We start from the raw sequence: 15,988 nt of genomic DNA, 5'->3' as shown, positions 1-15,988 counted from the left end.
TGGAAGTCCAGGATCAGGGTACCAGCAAGGTCACGTGAGGGGCTTCTTCTGGGTCAAAGACCTGTGACTTTTCGGTACATCCTCCCATGGCAGAGGGGTGAGGGGTCTTCCGGGGTCTCTTTTATAAGACCATTAATCCATTCATGAGGGCTCCACCTTCATGACTTAAGCACATCCCAAAGGCCCCACCTCCTAACACCATCCCATTGGACATTAGGGGGGACACAGGCGGCGAAACCACAGCACCTGAAGACACAGGGAGAAACGGGATGGATGAGACAGGGAAGGGAGAAGGAGCGCTCAGTGTGGCTGGGTTTCTTTGTGGGCTTTTTTCTTTTTGAGTGAAGAGAGACTGAGGGGACCCACAGTGGGGAGGGCAGGGTGGTGGGGAGGGGCGGGGTCTCCTCCCTCCCTCTGGAGGTCGAGGGAGCCTCCAAGTGTCCTGGCCACAGTGCAGTCCCAGGTCGGTGGGTCCCCAGGTGCCATCACCTCCCACCCCAGTGCTATGTTGTTTTTATTTTTTAATCATGGGAACATATTACCTACTCAAAATAATAAAATCTAAGTTTTAAAAGAAAAAGAGAAGGAGGGAGGCAGGAAGGAACCCTTATTGCTGATTAATGGGATAAAGCAGCTGGTCAGGATGGATAGAGTAGACAGACTCAACCCCCCACAAAGATTTCCACATTCTAACCTCCCTGGGACCTGTGAATATGTCACCTTACACGGCAAAAGGAAGGCATTCCGCAGGTGTGATTAACGTAAGGATCCTGAGATGGGAAATTCTCCTGCATTATCCAGGTGGGCTCGATATAATCACAAGGATTTCTCAGTGTAAACCTTCTATATTGTTCTTGGGTTTGGGGTGGGTTTTTTCCTTCTGAGGGTCCTTTCTGGTAAGAGAGAGACAGGGGGTCAGAGAGGAGGGAAGCTGCCACACTGTTGGTCCTGAAGTCGGGGAAGGAGCAACAAGCCAGGGGTGTCGGTGGAAAAGGCAAGGAGATGGATTTTCCCCGAGAGCCTTTATTAGCAACACAGCTCTGCAGACTCTAGACGGTAAGAGAATAAACGTGTTGCTTGAAGCCACTAAGCTTATGGCAGTTTATTTATGGCAGCAATAGGAACTAATACAACAGGTGTGGATTTCCACCCGGAGGACTGTGGATGGAAGGAAACAGAACAAGCGAATCTTCCGCTGCCCCCTCACCACCACCGATGTGTCCCCGTCTCTGCTCGGAGCTCAGTCACCCGAGCAAGCCCAGGACCAGGGTCTGCCGACAGGGAACCAGGGCACACAGGGAGAGGGGGCCGAGTCCTGGCTTTTTGACTGGATGTTAATTATACAGATTCCAACCTTTCCCCCAAGACAGAAGATCGTAATTGGTTTAAGGGGACCCAGATGCGAGCAGGTTACAAACCAGAGGACAAGGGGCTCCTTCACATGTGTGTTGTTGTGTGTGTCGGACTGTTGCATCCCCACCCACACTGGGGGCAGCTTGAAGGCCAAAACCCATCCCTCACTTACCTCTGTGTCTCTTCATAGCAGGTCTGATGATGTTCTGCATTCAGTGGCCCCTCAGTGGTGCTTGTTGAGTGGCTGAGTCACCAACAGCCTAAGAAGCGCAAACTCCAGATTACACCTACTCCTCACGACCTCTTTCCCCCACCCTGCTTTTGTTCCCTGGCCCTAATAATTTTGGCCATTTCCCTGGCTACAGCACCGCCTCCCCACCTAATGAGATGGCAAGAACACCTGAGTGTCACCCCTAAAAAGGCAGCCCCAAGCACCCCGGAGTCTTCACCTCCCACTCGTGCAGACTCCAGATCCCTGGCGGTCCTTGCAGGCAACCACTTTTCAACCTCGTTCCCTTCTCCTCCCTTTTCAGCATTTCTCTCCTTGCTCCTCCTTGCTCTAAGCATGATGCAAACCCCAGAATGTGACTGGCCAGAGATGCAAAGACGAGGAAGGCTCAGACCCCACCGTCAAGACATCCATCCATGGTCATGCTGGGGACACAGCCCGGAGAGTCAGTAAGTGCAGCCCGCGGGGCACTGTCATGTGATGTAATGAGACGTGGGCTTCTCTCCAACGGGCATCTTCTTGTTTTATAAAGACTGGAAGTCTGGTCCGACCCTAGAGCTGCAAATGGCCCCCAAAAGTGTCATCCTAGCATGACCTTTGTGAACACTTTCGCCAACAGTTCATGGTGTGACCCTGACATTCTCAAGTACACAGCATCCCTGGGCAGATGAATTCTTCTTGAACACCATGTACACACTGGGGTCACTGGCCTCGTTGTCAGGCCCTCCCCAGGTGGGAGAAGGGGGAGCAGCAGGTGTCCCCACCCAAGCCCTCGCCCCAGACCCAAGAGAGTGGGCCCCAGAAGAGGCATGGCTCCAGAATCCTCATGACCAGCCTGACTGATCCTCTGAAAATACAGGTGGCTCCAAGAAGCCCAAGTCCAGCTAGATGGTATGGCCCACCCAGCCAGCCCAGGGACCAGAACTTCTTGAGGACAGCTTCCCAGCACTCACAGGGCCTTAAGGGGGCACCAACAAGACAAGGTCTCTAAAGTTGGAGGATACCAGTAAGAGCAGAGCCAACCATGAAATCCTGGGGCTCTGAGTTGTTCATCAAGACTGTGCTGGTGGCCTCTGTCTAAACCTCTGGGCTGCCCTGTGGACCAAGCCCTCCGCCGCCATGCCCCTCCACTTTTAGGTGTCCTTAAGTCTTCCCTCTGGACATAAGTGCCCCCCAGAGGCTTACATCCTCAGCTTACATCCAAGCCGGCAGCTTGCCCGGCTGTGGACCGTTATCCACCAGGACCTGAAACATCATTTGTGAGCCCCCAGTGAAAATATAGGCCCTGGCTCAAAAATTAACAATTTCAAGATGGCGACAACAGAAAGTTAAACAAAGTGTGGGGCCTTTTGGACTAAAGTCATACGCCCATGAGGCTGGTCCTGCTGCCTGCACCTGTTACTGAGTCCAGGCTCTCTCTGCTCTCCACAGACAGGCCAATAAGTCGAGAGACGAGGTGTTGAGGCAAGGAATACGACTTTATTCGGAGAGCCGGCAGACGGAGAAGATGGTGGGCTAGGGTCCCCAGAAAACCATCATCTTCTTTTCTGCAGCCATTCACAGGTGGGCAGGGTCAGAATGCCTCTCTGTGAGCTGAACAAAGGCACTTTAGTTTAACAGTCAGGCAGGGGGCAGGGTTCCCTGTGGCGGGCCATTATGCATGCTTACAGCTATAGACAGTGATTATAATAACAAAAACAATGAAAAGCAAAGGTTACAGTAAAAGAAACAGATTCAACATGGAGTCAGAATTGGCTCTTCCCTGTCACACACCCACTGCTTGCCTTAGCTGTGTCCCCAAAGTGGCAGACTGCATCCTGGGCTGTAATATAGCAACGTAGTAATATAGCAAGTATTAATATAGCAAGTAGTAGCAACGTAGTAATATAGCAAGTAATTCACAACGTTCTTTCTGCTCCCAAAAGGAAATAAATATTTATTAATTCAATATACCAGTTGCAGTAAATATATCATTTTAACTAAATGTAAGGTTATGGAAACAGAGCAATTATGCAATTCTAACCCTGTTATCTTGGCAGTAAACTTTTTTAACTAAAAAGATATGATTAACTAAACATTTTTCTCAACTGTAGATTCTCCAAGGACTAATCTTAAACTCTTGGCCAGCTTATAAGCTAGTTCTCAGAGCACGTATATTAATGGTCTCATTAATCTCTCCTCTTAAATTCGTTCTGCTCTCTCAGTTAGGGGGAGATGTTTGGATTTTGTGTGATAATACCACCTGTGTGATAATTGACCTGCTCTTTTGAATTGCATGATTCCCTGTCCTGGGGCCACTTTGAGCTCCACATCCCATAATCTGGAATTTCTAATGGATGAAACCAGGATAAATCTGATAAAAATGAAAACATACCAAGTGTAGATGTTGGATCCAAGGATTTGGCTAGAAAGTTAAAAGGACGCCTACCAGGGAACTCCCCAGTGGTCCAGTGGTTAAGACTCTGCACTTTCATTGCTGAGGTCACAGGTTTGATCCCCGTTCAGGGAACTAAGATCCCACAAGCTGTGCGGTGCAGCCAAAAGAAAAAAAAAAAAAAAAAAAAAGACACCTACCAAACCCACAGGCTTATTTGCTAGGGCATTCAAGGATTGGTTTGCAAAAGTCACAGTATCCCCATCAATGCCTGAGAATTGATTCCGTGTTACAGTTACCCACTGCCACATAACAAACTGCCCCAATTTAGTGGCATAAAATAACACGTATTTTATTACGCTCCCGAACTCTGTGGAACAGGGATTCAGACAGGACACACCAGGGATGGCTTGTCTCTGCTCCATGATGTCTGGGGCCTCAGCAGGGAGGTCTCAAAAGCTGAGAGTATCTCAGAAGACTAGGAGGGTCATCTGGAATCTTCTTCCCTTATGTGTCTGGCACCTGGGCTGGGATGACTCGAAGGCTATGCTCAGGAGGGACAATAGACAGAGCACTTACGCATGGCCTCTCCACGTGGCTTGGGCTTCCTCACAGCATGGTGGTCTCAGAGTAACCAAACTTCTTAGGTGGAGACAGGGCTTCAAGAGTGGGCGTTCTAGCAAAGAAGAAGGAAACTGCATGCTTTTTATGACCTAGCTTCAGAAGTCACGTGACTTCACTTCTGCCATACTCTACTGGTCAGTGACGTCACCAACTCACCCAAATTGAAGGGAAGAAAACATAGACCCCCACATCTCAATGAGAGGAGCATTTATTCGTATATAATTTTTGTAACCTTGAAAAATGTTTAATTATCCAAAACTAGAAATTCTAATATATGACAAAATAAAACTCAAGACCAGGAAATATCAAAAGGGACAAAGAGCTATGTCATACCTATATATAAAAAAGGATACTGGAGGGAATTCCCTGGTGGTCCAGTGGTTAGGACTCAGCGCTTTCACTGCCGTGACCTGGGTTCAATCCCTGGTGGGGAACTAAGATTCCACAAGCCTTGCAGAGTGGCCAAAAAAAAATTTTTTTTAAAAAAGGACACTGGATGCATATCAACTAATCATAACGTATGAATCTTATTAGGATCCTAATCTGAGCAAAGAGAATCAAAATATTCATGAGACAATTGGGAAATTTGAACACTCACTGGATATTTAACGATACTAAGAAATTATTATAAATTTTTTAGGAGTGATGATGGTATTGTGGTTATGTTTTAATAAGAATTCCTTATCTTTTATAGATAGGTGCTAACGTATTTACTAATAAAATATGATGTCTGTCATTTACTTCAAAATAATCAAGTAGAAGGGATGTGGAAGAGTTCGTGGGGTATAAATGAAATGAGATTAACCACGTGTTGTTGAACCTGGATTCAGGAGGGTTTGTTTTATTCTTTACTTCTGTGTATGCTTGAAAGAGGATGATACATCTTGATAAAAGAAACAAGAGATGAAGGAGATACAACATGTGTGCACCTAACAAGATTATCTCAAGTGCAGGAAGAAAACATACTTAGCACATAACTCTCAGAAACTAACAGGTCAAGCAGATGAAAAATAAGCAGAGATATAGATTATCTGAATAATACATTTAATAAGTTCAAACTTAGATATTCATATAAACCTCTACACTCTACTTCAAAGTTGCTAGGAGGGTAATTCTTAAAAGCTCTCATCACAAGAAAAAAAAATGTAACTATGTGAGGTGATGAAGTTAACTGGGCTTGTTGTGGTGAGCATTTTGCAATACGTACATGTATCAAATCATTATGTGGTACAGCTAAAACTCATACAATGTTATATGTCAATTATATCTCAATAAAACTGGTGAAAATTTAAAATAAAAAAATAAAGGGATATGGCATGAGCAAATATGTGATGGGGATATTTCACCAAGTCTCAACTTCCTACATGCAAGAGCTGGATCATAAGAACAAAACACTGCATCTGTGTAATTCAGCAATTACTATTTTACTAAAAATAAGGAAGACCCGACCAAGGAAAGACAGAAAAGCATTATTTTGAAATCTGCGGCGCCGCATAACCATATTTTATAAGAATACATACGAAATCAAGGGTATATTATATCAAATTTAAAAATATAGGGGGCTCAGGCTGTCCCTACGCTTCTTTTCCTCACCATCTTCGTGCCCTCCTTTCGCCAAGGCTTCCCAGGCGCTGAAGACCGGCTCCTTCTGGGCTCCGCATCTTTGCTCCTTTGGGGAGAAAGAGCTGAGCTTTCGCGGCGCCGCCGAGGCTGGGCGCTAGGTGGCGCCGCTGCGCTTCTGCGCCCCCCAACACCCTCCCACCCGCGCCAGGACGCCGCCCCGAGCCCGAGATCCCCTCCAGACCCGAGGTTCCTCCGCGGTCCTGCCGCATGCACCACTGGGTCCAAATTCAGCGTCTAGACAGGTGCACCTGGGGAGGACTAGGAGTGATGGCAGGCTACAGAGTGGCCAGACGCCTGCCTTCCTGCAGGGAGTGTCTTCTCCAAAGCCCAGCGTTCACGTCTTATTGCATATTATTCACTTCCCTTACTTCTTCCTGCCCCCTCCTCGGGGCCCGTTTCTCCTCCTCCAGGACCTTAAGAATGTACCTTCTGTTCCCAAACCTCCTGGGTTGTCTCTGGCCGCCTACTGGCTCCATTCTGAGTCGGAAGAACAAGCAACACGTTTGCCAGAAAGAGCACAGCCAAAAAATACAACAGGCCTCTTATTATCAAGGAAAGAAGCACCGGGTTGTTGCATTAGTGGGTTATTTTAATTCTGTAGATCAGTCTCACCTTGTCTGTAGTTGAAGTAACAGAACCATCTCCAACTAGCAAAAGCATGAATGGAGAACGTACTGTCAGCACGCAGGGCTGTTTCTCCATAACTGGCCATAATGGAGAGGGCGTATGGGCTGGCCATGAACTAATTCTGGAATCTTGGTACCGCATGCGCACAGGCGGGGATCACAGCAGTGGCTTGAAGGAGTGACAGGCCCCACACTTTGGCAGCCATCCAAGAGGTGCAGCCAGGCTCCTGGACCACCAGACTTGGCCATCAAACTGAGTAGGTTAACGAGGGACAAGGAAACGTACAGAATGCAAGTTAGAGGAGAAGCCTGCTTCCTCCTGGGCCGCCACCTTCCCCAACCTTCTATTCTGTTTTCAAGGAGACATGGGAAAAAATAATCAGCCCGTGGGTGTGGTTGGTTCTCCCTTCCCTCCCCCCATGCCTCGGAATGAAGGGCTAGTGCCATTTCCACCTGGGAGATGGCCCAACCCTGCCCATTCCAGGTTTATTCAAGGTTCCCTGGTGCCCAAGGAATGTGAATTAAGCAAACAAAGTTTCACATTGTGCTTAATATTCCAGAAAACTGTCTGAATACCTTTTATTTTTCCAGCAGTAAGGAGGTAAATCTTTTTTTTTTTTTTTTACTGTATGATTTTATTTATATGTGGAATCTAAAAAAACAAATGCACAAACATAACAAAACAGAGTTATAGGTACAGAGAACAAACAGGTGTTTGCCAGAGGGGGGGAGGGCAGTCGGCAGAAGAAAGAAATAAGTGAGGGAGATTAAGAGATACAAACTTCCATTTGCAAAATAAATGAGTCACGGGTAAGAAATGCACCCTATGGGGAATACAGTTAATAACTATGTGATATCTTTGTAGGGTGACATATCCGTAACTAGACTTATGGTGGTGATCGGTTTGAAATGTATAGAAGTATCAAATTGCTGTTATGTAACAGAAACTAACATAATGTTGTAGGTCAATTATACTTCAAAAACAAACAAACGACAAACATAGAAAAATAGATCAGATTTGTGGTTACCAGGGGCAGGGGATGAGAAAAAGGGAGATTGTGTGAAGGCCGTCACAAGGTACAAACTTAAAAGATCAATAAGTACTAGGAATGTAACGTGCAACATGATAAAAATATAATTAACACTGCTCTACATTATACATGAAATTTGCTAGGAGGGAAAATTCTAAGTTCTCATCACAAGAAAAGAATTTTTAATTTCTTTAATTTTGTATCTATATGAGATGATAGATGTTCACTAAACTTATCATGAATCATGCTTCAAACCTTAAACTTACACAGTACTTTATGTCAGTTATATCTCAATAAAACTGGGAGGAAAAAATAAAATTCATAATTGTAGTTTAAAACCATTATTCCAATTTACCGAACATGTTTCAAGGTTTAAGGAGGTAAATCTTAAACCTTTCATCTTAACACCATTAAGACAAGTTTGTTATAGGATTTGGACAAAGCACTTTTATAACAACTGATCCAATATTTAAAACATCAACAGTTTTTATCCTAGCCATTGTTTTTTAATTGTTGAGATTATCTAAACATTGTTTCAAAGCTTTGAAACTACTAAAAGACAAAAGATGATGAATGTCTGTAAAAGGAAAAGGAAGATAACAAATCTTTTAGCATTAGGGGGAAAATCTAATCTTCTTAAACACAAAGGGTTACAGTTCAGTAGAAAATAACTTCTTGTAAAGAGGAGGCAGGAAATGTATTTGCTTTGAAACTTTTTACTTTTAACCTTCAATCTTCCTGAGGAAGCTGTTCACTGTACTTAAAACAAAACAAAACAAAAACAAAAACTTTGTTTAACTTCTGATCATAGTTTCCTTGAGTTAAGAGGAGTGTCTTCAGCATTAGCTGGTGTACTTATTAATAGCATCCCACATCTGAACATCATCTCTAACATCTGGAATATTCTATGATTAACTCATAAGTTAACAAAACAAAACTCACAGAAAGAAAGAAAGGAAGGAAGAGAGAAAAAGAAAAAGAAAGAAAGAAAGAAAGAAAGGAAGGAAGGAAGGAGGGAGGGAGGGAAGGAAGAAAGAAAAGAAGAAGGGAAGGAAGGAAGAAAAAGAAGAAATCCACTTTCAAAATGGTGGTGTGAGGAACTCTGCAAACCTCCTCCCGAGCAAAACACTCATAACTGGTAAAAAATATATTTAATTGTATTTTTTAAGTATTTAAAGCCTCTGGGACCTCAATTCCTCTTGCCTCAGTTTGCTTGTAGGTCAGAGATTGCATGCTGGGAGCAGCAAGCTGAGAAGACCAGAGCTATTGCTTCCACCCAAAGCCCCACTTTGTAAAGCAGGGGTGTCACTCAGAGAAGGAAGCCACTGTCTCTGCCCCCAGCTCTGAAGCAGTGGTTCAAACTGTGCCATGGAAAGAGAAGGCCATAAGAATAGAGAGCTATGATGTGAAAGAAAGAAAGAAAGGAAGAAAGAAAGAAAGAGAGAGAAAGAAAGGAAGGAAGAAAGGGAGGGAGGAAGGAAGGGAGGGAAAGAAAGAAAGAAGGAGAGAGAGGAAGAAAGAAAGAGAAAGAGAGAAAGAAAGAAAGAAGGAGAGAAGAAAGAAAGGAAGGAAGGAAGAAAGAAAGGAAGGAAGGAAGAAAGGAAGGAAGAAAAGAAAGAAAGAAAGGCACTTTATTTAGAACAAAATGTTGGGCAAGTTCTAGCATACGGGTGCTCTTGAAAACAATGGAGATTTTGGTGGTAAACAGTGACGAGAACGCTGGTAGCTCCATAAGAGCAATGAGCTAAACTGCAGGTCAGCTAGTTTGTCAGAGAAAAAAAAAGAGAGAGAGAGAGAGACAGCTAAGACTCCTCCAGAAGTTAGAACAAACCTCAAAGGCTGGCCTCAAAAAACCACTCCCATAAAGGGGCCCAAATTTAACTGGATCACACGGTGAGGCACTGCATACCCCAGGCATGGCTGAAAGCAATAGAGCGGTCAGCCAGTAGCCAGTGGATCCTAACATCTGAGTGTGATGCCAACAGAGACAGAAGGTTTAAGAGCGAGGTCAGGGGAAGAGAAAACCAAACCACTCTCGTCCCAGGGTGACTGTGCACAGGCTGAGTCTGCACCCCATGAGGAGAAGCAATAGAGGCTTCACACGGCGGGGAAACACACTTCACAACCATAATCCAGCAAAGTCACCAAAGCAACAAACCAGCAGCAACAAGAAGCCAGGGGGCGGGGGCAGGGGCAGTGTCCAGTATCAGTACAAGTTTGTCTTAACTGTCTTAATGGTCTAAAGAAAAAATAGATAAATTTGACTTCACCACTGTTAAAAATTTTGTTCTTCAAAGGACTTTATCAAGAAATTAAGAGGACATGGGACTTCCCTGGTGGCGCAGTGGTTAAGAATCTGCCTGCCAATGCAGGGGACACGGGTTCGAGCCCTGGTCTGGGAAGATCCCACATGCCACGGAGCAACTGGGCCCGTGAGCCACAACTACTGAGCCTGCGCGTCTGGAGCCTGTGCTCCGCAACAAGAGAGGCCGCGATAGTGAGAGGCCCGCGCACCGCGATGAAGAGTGGCCCCCGCTTGCCGCAACTGGAGAAAGCCCTCGCACAGAAACGAAGACCCAACACAGCCATAAATAAATAAATAAACAAATACTTAAAAAAAAAAAAAAAAGTAAAGTCTATAAAAAAAAAAAAAAAAAAAGAATCTGCCTGCCAATGCAGGAGACACGGGTTCGAGCCGCGATCTGAGAAGATCCCACATGCCACGGAGCTACTAAGCCCGTGTGCCACAGCTACTGAGCCTGCGCTCTAGAGCCCACGAGCCACAACTACTGAGCCTGCATGCCACAACTACTGAAGCCTGCGTGCCACAACTACTGAAGCCTGCGCACCTAGAGCCCATGCTCTGCAACAAGAGAAGCCACTGCAATGAGAAGCCCATGCACCACAACGAAGAGTAGCCCCTGCTCGCCCCAACTAGAGAAAGCCCGCGCACAGCAACGAAGACCCAACGCAGACAAAAATAAATAAATAAATTTATTTTAAAAAGAAAAAGAAAGAAAGAAAATAAGAGGACAACCTACAGAACGGGAGCAAATATTTACAAATCATATACCTGACAAGGGTCTAGTGTCCAGAATCTATATGTGTACGCGCGTGCGTGCCCACACACACACACACTTTATCAATAAAAACAGACAAATAATTAAAACTGGGCAAAGCGTTGAATAGACATTTCTCCTAAGAAGATGTCAGATGGCCAATGAGCATATTAAAAGATGCTCAACATTATTAGTCATTAGAGAAATGCAAATCAAAACCACAAAGAGGTACGATTTCACGTTCACTAGGATGCTAAAATCAACAAGACAGAAAATAACACATGTCAGTGAGCATGTAGAGAAATGGGAACCGTCATACATTGCTGGTGGAAATGTAAAATGCTGCAGCCATCTTACTATTTCTGTAGATTAATGATTGCCTAGGGCTGGAGAGTGTTGGGGAGAAATTTGGAGTGATTGCTAATGGGTGTACGGTTTCCTTTTGGAGATGCTAAAAAATGTTCTAAAATTCAATGTGGTAATGGTTACACAACTCTGTGAAAATATTAAAAACCACTGAATTGCACACTTTAAATGGGTGGATTGTACGTATGTGCATTATATTTTAATAAAGTTGTTATATTTTTAAAAAAGAAGAGAAGAAGAGACGGGGCATAGAGAGGAAAAGGAAGGAAAGGTCAGGGTCTTTTTGCTCTTCATCACTTCTTACATTTTCCTACAGGATCTAGAATTAGGAGTATTTTCTGCCCCAAGCCACAGAGATCTCCGATTCCACACTGGAATTCCTGGCTGTGATCCATGTCAACAAGAGGGAAGAAGTGTCAGCATGAGAGTTAAACCCAAATGACCTGGCTGCTGGCCCTCCGAGCTGAGTGTCCGCGGCCCAGCAGGAGGCTCTGGACTGTCAGGTCAGGTCACTGCGGGAACAATTTATAGCCAAAAAGAATTTGGGCAGATTGAGACTTGACCATAAGCCTGAGCAGATGCCTGAATTCTCACGCTTAGGGTAGCTAATTAGAAAGAAGGATGAGAAAAAGGCAACTGATTACTGAATGGGGCTTTTTCCGCGTCCACAAATCTTTTGTAAAGCCCAAAGCTGAAAACACAGAGTACCCCCATGGACTGGAGGGCCTGAAATTTCATGCACTGCCTTGACACCTTTGGGCATCACAGGGCCCCAGAGGCCCAACCATGAGTTCCCAGCTGTCTCCTGTTCGCCCCCCAGCAGGCGGGAGAGGGTTCCCATACAGCCCGGTGCGCTCCACCTGGTCCTTTTGGGTTTCACGTACCTGCCGCTTGCCATCCTGAGCCTCAGGACGGCAGGAATGGCCCATACCAGCAAGGCCAGTTTTCCTCAATCCCCATCCCACCCCTGCCTGGCCCTGCCCCAGGTGGGGGAAAGCAGACCCTGCCCATTCCCAGGCCAGGACCCATGGACCTGGGATCCAGGAGAACTGGGAGGAAAAACTTTGAATTGGATGTCAGATGAGAGTTTTAAATCAACTTGACAGGGTGTTTAATACCCAAACATAATCAAAAATCAATGGTGGGATCTGCTCCCAGGTTAAGGCCAGGACGAAAGGCCCAGCAGACATGGCTGTGGGGAAACAGAAGCCCTGGGGCACTTAGCACAGAGACCCATGAAGTTAGGGACCTGGTGGCTTGGGTGACAGAGGTGCTAAGGAACAAGCAAGGGCAGGCACTCCAGAGACAGCAATTACAGGAGACACGTCCAGCCCAGGAGTGGGGGACAGAGGGAGGAAGACGGGTTCCCAGACCCAGGGGCCAGGTTCACCCCTGGAAGCTGGACCCGGTGGGCGTCTATCCACAGAGGGAGAGGGATGGGGGTGACCCACCCCAATCTCCCTGCAGGGCCTCCTGCTGCTGGAACCTGCAGCGTGGAAGACACAGCCGCAGGGCCTGTCCCCGGAGAGACAGACAGAGGAGGGAGGGAGAGGAAGTGTCCCAGGACCTGCACGGCAGATGGAAAGCCAGCAGATGGAAGCCTCCATTTCTACTTCTCGCCCCTTCTGGCTCAGACTGTTCAGTAAGTTGGCTCATGTCACGTTGGCCCCCAGGAAACAGGACCAGCGGTGCTCAAACAGGGCTGCCAGGGTGGTCTGACCCAAGTCACATCTATGAGGCTAATCTCCAGGAAGAGGACCCCTGGCCGCATCCTTTGGGGTGGGCAGACTGTGCAGCCTGGGTCATGGGTGTGTCCTGTGATTTGCCTCCCATGTGGCCAGGCTGGCGCACGGTCCTCTGGCGGCTCAGACCCCAGGATATAGGGCCTGCCTGGCACGTCTCTACGTGTGTTGGTTGAGGGGGAAGATGTATCGAAGAGGGAGACCTTGTTATACACACCTCCCCCCATCTGATCCGTACCTGCCGAAGGCTTGGACCCCGGGATGGGGGGATTGGTCCTATGCGTTTCCCCCTAGGATGGGTCCAAAGTCCCACCTCTGCTGGAAGCATTGCTGGCGGGCTCCCCCATGCCAGGCTCGGCAAAGCTGCTGGCAGGGCAGTGGCAGAAGGAGAAGCACGGGGAGAAGGAGAAGCTCTGAGTGGGAAGAGACACCGCCCCACCAGGAAACTTCTCGGACAATCGAGAGAAGAGGAGAGAACAACAGGTGCCCCCTTCCCTCCGGCTCCCCCTCCCACATTTCCTCCCCACGGTAAAGCAGATTGTCATTTTGTCTGTGGCCCCTCCTCTACCAGGTGGAGATGCAAATAGGAAAAAGGGAGGGAGGACTAGATTGTTTTACATGACGACAACGAGGATGAAGTCAGAAGATTTAGGGAAACAGGAACCTGTTGCTTGGGACTTCCCTGGCGGCTCAGTGGTTAAGAATCTGCCTGGCAATGCAGGGGACACGGGTTCCATCCCTGGTCCCGGAAGATCCCACATGCCGCGGAGCAACTAAGCCTGTGCGCCACAACTACTGAGCCTGCGCTCTAGAGCCCGTGCGCCACAACTACTGAGCCCGTGTGCCACAACTGCTGAAGCCCGTGTGCTTAGAGCCTGTGCTCTGCAACAAGAGAAGCCACTACAATGAAGAAGCCCGCGCACCACAATGAAGAGTAGCCCCCGCTCGCCACAACTAGAGAAAGACCGCACGCAGCCAAAAGTAAATAAATTTAAAGAACCTGTTGCTTTGAGAGGCCTTCCAAGAATGGGGCACAGATTAAGGCAGCCCTGGGGCAGGGAGGGAGAGCTTCTCTGGGAAGGAGGGGTGGGGGAGGGGGAGGGGGAGGGGGAAGGGAGGGGTGGGGGGGACCTCCTGGCCCACACGGAGGAACCCCTGTCTCAGAGCAGAGCCAACAGGTGTAGGGTTTCTTTAAGAATGTTCTCATTTTTCTCAGTTCAAGTATAAAAAGGAGAAAGAATTACAAAGCAGAGCCTTCCCGGCCGGCAGTCTGGGTTCTGATTCCAGGGAAGCAGGGCTCTAACCCCAGGGCCCCTCAGGCTGGAGCATCCTCAGGCTGGAGGTGGAGAGCCTGGGCCAGCCCAGCACCTCTGAGACTCAGTTTCCTCGGCTTGACACTCATTCCTTCCTTCCAGCCTGAGGGGCACAGCTTCTGGACTGGGGGTGCCCTTCGTCCCCCTCTCCCTGCCCCATAGATCTCATTCCCCCTTCCAGCTCTATCTCCTCCATACTCACTGCCCCACTGCCCTTGATCCTGGGGCTGCTCTGTCTGCCCTCTGACTCTCCTCCCCCCACCGCATTCCCCCACCCCGGCCTTACAGGTCCCCTGCCCCCGCCCCCGGGGAAAACCAAGGACCTACAGCAGTCTGCTGAGGTCCACCACTTCCTAGGTGACACTGACCTCCCCGCATGGCAGGCGTCTCCTTCCTGCTCCCGGTTAAAGCTGGGGAAGCCATCTTCCTGCTCTTCGTATCTGTGCTTCTCCCCAAAGCCTACGCTGTCTTGCTTTAGTGACACAGGGCCACACTTATTACAGAGGCCTCGGCGGCAACACAGCGGTGTCCCAGCCACCTCCTGTTCCAAGTGAGGCCAGAGAGAGAATGTGGGCCTCGGGTCACACACCGTCCGTGACCAGACTGGGTGTAAACCCGTGTGTCCGGGTGCCAGGGGTCTTTCCACCAAATCTCTGGAATTTCTAAACCTCCAAGACTCGTTTTTGCAATTTGAACTCTACTTGGGACATGGTTGGCCACTGAGGCTTGTACCAGCGGTCAGCAGAAGGAAGCAGTCATCAGCTTGCCCACTCCAGCCCACTTTGCCTGCGGCTACAATGGCTACAAATCCATTTGTTTGCTGCGGCTGGCAGGTTAGGCTCCCTCGGTGTTCATTTCGTGCTCGGAGAGGCAGTGAGTCATCTCCCTCCCGCTTCTCCTCCTTTAACTATTGCTCTGAGACCAGAGTCTGCAGGAGGAGAGGTCACATGGAATCCTTTATTTAGTACAGAAGTTCTCTGTTTCGGGGCGGGGAGCACCCAGCAGGGGTAGGTAGAAACAGCCTCGTTAGTTCTGAGAACACACCCCGGCCAAAAAACTCGGTGCAGCTGGGAACTCCTGGAGTTCTCAGAGGTCCACTGACGTTCAGGACCCTGGAGCACTCATTTTGTTGCTGGCTAAAAGACGACTTGGGGTTGAGGTCAATTTAGCAAGCTGGGGTGCAGACCGTTGGGAAAAGCCAGACAGCCAAGGAAAGCATCCCGGCTTAAGCAGCTTAATGCTGTGCTTCTTTGAAAGGCGTGCTGTCTGCCATGTGTCCACCAGGTGGCGCAGCACACCTTAGCTGTCAGCTCCCACAGGCAGCCCGGTGTTCACTGCTAACCTAACCGAGACTGGAAGTGCCCACAGGTACAACGCTAGAGCTTGACCAATAATGTGTTCATTTGGACTACCTAAGTTCAGCCAAATTTAACAGAAAAATAAAACGGTGGCTTTGGCAAGAAAGAAGCTATATTTGTTTCTATGTGAAAAGTGCCCTGGGCTGGTGTAGGAGCTCCACAAAGGTGGGTGTCCAGGAGGCAGCCTCCTTCCTCTTCAACACAGACCCCTAGGATATGGCCCTCAGCCTCCTACTCCAAAGTGGCTGCTAGAGCTCCAGCCATCACATCTGAGTACTATGCTGTAGGAT

At 47.8% G+C, this 15,988-nt stretch overlaps 1 long non-coding RNA gene across 1 annotated transcript; it reads right to left on the bottom strand.

Moving 5' to 3' along the window:
* Positions 1–107: 107 nt before the first annotated feature.
* LOC132371682 (uncharacterized) lies at positions 108–1,601 on the bottom strand. The gene is made up of 3 exons (XR_009504928.1): positions 1,526–1,601; positions 726–893; positions 108–246 (listed from the first exon to the last, which is right to left on the bottom strand). It is a non-coding gene; the product is annotated as an uncharacterized LOC132371682 (long non-coding RNA).
* Positions 1,602–15,988: the final 14,387 nt, after the last annotated feature.

The sequence above is a fragment of the Balaenoptera ricei genome, chromosome 9, assembly GCF_028023285.1.
Source record: "Balaenoptera ricei isolate mBalRic1 chromosome 9, mBalRic1.hap2, whole genome shotgun sequence".
Classification (NCBI taxonomy): Eukaryota; Metazoa; Chordata; class Mammalia; order Artiodactyla; family Balaenopteridae; genus Balaenoptera; species Balaenoptera ricei.
Note: the sequence above shows the minus strand (reverse complement) of the source record. Positions and strands in the feature narration are given on the sequence as shown.